Below are 6,000 nucleotides of genomic sequence, written 5' to 3'. Positions count from 1 at the left end.
CATCTTTCCTGTTTATTAATTCCCATATCAAATGTAAGTATGTCCGATTTTAATATGTGACTATGTACAGTTTTACTGTGTATAAAAGTGCTGCTGTTTAATAATAAACTGAAATATATTATATAATATGAAGAGATCTGTACTATTATTGTTTTGGTGCAAAATGAAAGGTTCTTCGGCCATTTGATCAAACTTTTTCTAATCCATCAAACTTATTCTATGTAATGAGAGGAGAGTAATAGTGGATGGATAAACGGCCTAATGTCCTCTACAGACCGCTATAGAAATTCATTATCCTCTATCAAAAACATTATTGTGTCTTAGATACAGAGTACCAGAAATATCAGTGCGACTGAGAACCAGATCATGGAACTCCACCAGTCTCCTCTTCTGAAATGTCAAAAGATGAATTTAGATGGAATTCCCATTTAACTAAAAACTATTTGCAGACCACACAACCTAAGAAGTAGAAACCTAGATCAGATAAAGAAACCTAGATTATATTGTCAAAGAAAATGAAAATGTGGTGGTTCTCCTAATTCCAGGAGGTCTCATTTACTAATATGCATATGTTTTGTTGGCAGTTGGGGCAGTCAAAAAAGGATCAAGGACTACAAGACCATAACCGAGGGTCTCCGTCTGCGTCAAATTATTCCGGAAAGAATAAACTCCAATGCCTGTGAGTATTACTTATGTGGTTGAAACCATGGATTTATTTATTTCTCTATTTATCTTCATCGAGTCTATTGCAGTCATGTGGTCTAATTGTGTCCTGTGTTTATCTCATTCTACAGTGGACGTCACCAGCCGCTTTGATCGAGTTTTTTGGTTTGGGGATCTCAATTTCCAACTAAAATAGGCCAGAAAAACTGTGGAATCTCTTCTGCAGAACATTAAAGGAAGAGATATGTCCAGTCTCCTCAAACACGACCATCTGAATGACGCCAAGAACAACGGTACAGTTACTAGTAGACAGATCTCTATCACTCCTCAGCCATTACCACATACACCTCAACAGATCAATACAAATCACTGTCATGATGGTGGATATGTTCCCCACATTCCTATATAGTCCTACAATCATCAGTTCCACATGTTTTTAATGCAAATACTTTTTTTTGTCCTTTCAACTCAAGGGTCCATAATTGTAGGTTTTAAGGAGAACACCATTGAATTCCTTCCTACCTATAAGTTTGACATTGGATATATTTTTTATTATTTGGTCTTTAGAACTAAAGAAACAATAGACAATAAATTCCGTGAAGTATCGCCCGGTTGTGTAAGTTTAAGCTGTGTGGATCCAGAGCAAGACAAATCCTCTAAACAAATGTCCACCACAGCAGCTACCCAACATTAACCCATGATATAATTAATCCCCTCCCCCAATATAATGAATTATTATAATTATAGCTGAGAAGTCATTTCTTATGAATATAGCATCCAGTCCATTTACTTTCATGTAGTGAGTTGGTCATCACAATGTCCCAGTGTAATATGTCCTTGTCCAGCATGGCCCAAAGATATTTATTTCATGAAATCTGTGTGACCAAGTAGAACCTAAAATGTAATAAAGTCTTAATATTTGGCAATTTAAATAAAATGGGCCCAAAATGTAACTATATGATGCAATGTAGTAAATAAAAAATGTATAATATGATTTCACTGATATGTTATCTTCATGACCTCTACAGGACAGGGTGTTGTATAAGAGCCAATGTGAGGGAGATGTGCGAGTCCTGAGATACGACTCTTGCCCTCTTTTAAAAACATCAGACCACTGACCCGTGTATGGCATCTTTGAAGTAAACCTCAGGCCTGGTTCAGATAAGTAAGTCACGCTTTCCTCTATGTTGGTATGATCCTCTCAGTAGCCGCCATTACTACATGGGCCTTATAGCAGAGCTCACACTTTGGGGCAGGTGGCTGTACACCTGGGTCACAGTACTGGAGGATTATAGGATGCCAAACTAAACAATTATTGTGTGGTTACCCGCTAACATTATCATATATCCTACATCAATATATTTCTCATTCCAGCATCCCCTTGGCTGGTGGACGATTTGACCGCTAGGTCTATTTAATGGGCATTAGGAGGAAAGGCCAAAAAACTTAGCTGCCTGTGTTCATGTCCTTCCCGCACATAAGGTAAGAGCATTGTAATTGCTAATTATGTTTTTGTGAGAATCTTCATCCACATCTTAGGTCTTCCTCTGTACTTTGTTAGAATTGACCAACTTAAAGGGCTATTTCACATGATAGGCGATAAATGTCTGAACACTGGGGGCCCCAGCACTTGAAAGACCACTGCTAGGACCACCAGATATCACGAGAACAGGGATCCTAAACCCCCTATTCCTCCTCACTGCTCGACCACAGAGAGGAGGACATTGATTGCATAGTAGTCAAACATGCACGCTGCCGCTCCATTAAAGGTCTATAGAAAAAGCAGAGCACAGCGCTTGGCTGTTCCTTTTAGTCCCATAAACATTAAATGTAACGGTGGGTGTTTACTCGACCGCTGCTCCATTCAAACTCCTCCTCACTGTGAGGGGGCGATGCAACAAGGAGGAATGAGGAGTTCGGGATCCCCATTCTCGGGATTAGTGGGGATCCCAGTTGTAAGTATTTATGAAATATAATATAATTATTTTTTTAAGGAAAAGTCACGTTGATACAATTGCCTGATATGGTGCATTACCTTCTAAGCTAAATTATGGCTGAGGGGAACATTGTTATGGATGTTAGGCATTACTTGGCATCTTGCAGGACTCCTAAGGAACATTTACCATCTCAGGTGGATAAAACAACAATGCCACTTTGTGAACATCAGAAAGTTCCTATAACATCCTGAGCAGCGCAGCTCAAGATCAAACCCACTACTCGGATCAACCATCTATAAGGTTCGTAGTATGACCCCCAGGACCACTTACGGAAAACCCACATTAAAACATCTCTATTTTCTGCCTGCCAAGAAACACACATATTAGTAGAGCATTAATAGCAAATATTTCTCTTGCAGCATAAACATCAATTCCGCGTTATATCTGGCGAGAACAGCGCTCCCTGTCACCGGAGGAGCCGCCATTGTTGCTGATAGAAAGGTAAGTTCCTCTAGATATGTCCTCTCTATATTTGTCATGCAGCTTGAATGATCCATATTTAATAGGGTTGTGCGCTTCTCCCCCCAGAACAAGTCAGCAGATATCAACAGAACATCAACATCAATGCCAATAACAACCGAGGGCAGAACCCGCCATCTTACAAGTATCCCAATGGCGAGACTTACAATTGTCTACATCTGTCACAGAAGAGACATCAGTGTGGTTATCGGGGCATCAATGTCACCCAGAAGACCAGGCCCAGAACAGGAGAACATGTCATCTCTTCCTGTGTCTCTGGAATACAGATTTACCACCCCTTACTGATACTACAGTATATACTGTGACATCTTCCATTGTTTATGCTGGATCTTGTATTAACTCCAAAACGCCGAAGGACGGATATATCCGTCCTCAGCAGCTGCTAGTTCGCGCAGGAGGACGGATATATCCGTCCTGTGATGGCGCGGGTACTGTCACTGTACCCATGCGATCAGCGGCAGGAGCACGGCTGTTATACACAGCCTGGCTCCTGCTGCAACTGACGGAATCAAAGCGCGCTCCGATTCTGGCAGTTTAACCCATTAAATGCCGCTGTCAATAGTGACAGCGGCATCTAATGTGTTTGACAGAGGGAGGGAGCTCCCTCTGTCACCCGATCGGCGCCCCCGCAAACAAATCGCCGTCGGGTTTCCATGACAGCCGGGGGTCTATCAAAGACCCCCAGGTCTGTCTTCAGCAACTGCCTGTTAGGCGATGCCGGAGGCATGACCTAACAGGTTGCCTGTCAGTTTTACACTGACAGGCAATAATGCTTTGGTATACCAAGTATACCAAAGCATTATATATGTGATCGGCACATCGCATAGTGAAGTCCCCTGGTGGGACTTAAAAAAAAAATGTCAATCAGTTAAATAAAGTTTGTGGAAAAAAAAAAAAAATTACAGTCAAAATCAAATAAAACTACTTTTTTTGCCCAAAAAGTGGTTTTATTCAGTAAAAGTGTCAAAACAAATAACACATACACATATATGGTATCCCCGCGATCGTAACGACTTGAACAATAAAATGAACACATTAATTAAACCGCCGGATGAACGGCGTCCAAAAAAACCGCAAAAAACAATGGCAAAATTCTCTCTTTTCTCCCATTTCCCCCATAAAAAATAAAAGTTAATCTATAAGTCCTATGTACCCCAAAATAGTACTAATGAAAACTAAACATTGGCCCACAAAAATCAAGCCCACATACGGCCACATCGACGGAAAAATAAAAAAATTACGCCTCTTGGAACGCGGCGATGGAAAAACAATTGATTTTTTTCTAAAAGGCTTTTTATTGTGCAAACGTAGGAAAACATATAAAACCCTTACATATTTGGTATCCCCGTAATCGTGCCGACCCATAGAATAAAGTTAACATGTTATTTACGCTGCATAGTAAACGGCGTAAATTTATAACGTGAAAATTAATGCTGGAATAGCTGCTTATTTTCAATTCTCTCCTAAAATAAAGTTAATAAAAGTTAATCAATATATTATAAGCATCTAAAAATGGTACAATTACAAAACACAACTCGTCCCGCAAAAAACAAGCCCCTATACGGCGATGTCGACGGAATAAAAAAAAAGTTACGACTCTTGGAATGCGACCGTGAAAAAGCAAAAAATAATCCTTGGTCATTAACGTGCAAAATGGCCCGGTCATTAAGGGGTTAACATAATCTTTACCATCTTATATTTTGATCCACAAAAACCTTAAATAAAACGTACATTTTATTCGATGAGTGTGACTGGTATCATTAGTGCGGCAAATTTATCAAAACCGTCTAACCGTATAACTGTCCTTATTGCCCATAGCAACCAATCAGAGCTCAGCTTTCATCCTGGTCTGAATTTAAAAGAAAGCTGTGTTGTGATTGGATTCAATTAACGTAATGGACCCGTCACAACACACCAGGGGAAGTTTATTAACTTGTCAGTTTTCTGGTGTAAAAAATGTGCAAATACATGGACAGCCAGAAATGCACTGAATTTAATAATAGGCCTCTGCGACTCTTATTATATTAGGCACATCTTTCTACAACTATCTGTATATTAATGAATACCTATATAGTAACAGACCAAACGATAAACGTCCACACATATCAAAACAAAAGCAAAGAATGAATACCCATGACTGTATGTGTGGACAGATCACACATCCCAAAAGGGACAACATCAAACACCAAGTACACAAGTATGACTTGTAATAATGGCAATACTTTATTAAATATACATAAAAACATGTTGGCCATCAGGACCTAAAATAAGACATACAATTAAAATGCATGGATATGGAGAACACAAGAGCTGTAACAAGTAAAGAATACTCAAGAGGCAAAGAAAAGCATAATAAACAATTCAAAGAACAACTTGCAAATAAAGAAGTTCAAAAACCACAATGTGGTACATGCAGAGTGCCTGCATAATAAAGAAAGTAATGAGCCAACCAGAGTACATAGCGAGCAGAGCCCACCCACACTGGTATATGTGTGAGTGTAAAGATATAGTGACCAGGGGGTAACCGCAACTCAAATCCGGTCCCAGGACCTATACCAACCGGTATACTGCATAATCAGCATAAAAGTGGACACCACGAGCCCCAACGCACGTTTCGCGGTAGCTTTCTCAAGGGGTACTGACAGGAGAGGTATCTGGCACTGTATTTGTACTGGATGGGGGGAGGGGTTAATGTAGCCAAAGGCCAATAGTGGCCAACTACTACAGGTGAATAGTATTAAGGATTGAAGTGATGCAGCAGGTGTGTGCGCCACTGAATACCAAGGATAGAATTACTGAGTGGTGTTATTTCAGAGGCAACACGGCCAGAGTCAAACCCTAAATCTGCGCACTCAAGACG

Source organism: Rhinoderma darwinii (assembly GCF_050947455.1).
Source record: "Rhinoderma darwinii isolate aRhiDar2 chromosome 11 unlocalized genomic scaffold, aRhiDar2.hap1 SUPER_11_unloc_14, whole genome shotgun sequence".
In the NCBI taxonomy this organism is placed as follows: Eukaryota; Metazoa; Chordata; class Amphibia; order Anura; family Rhinodermatidae; genus Rhinoderma; species Rhinoderma darwinii.
Note: the sequence above shows the minus strand (reverse complement) of the source record.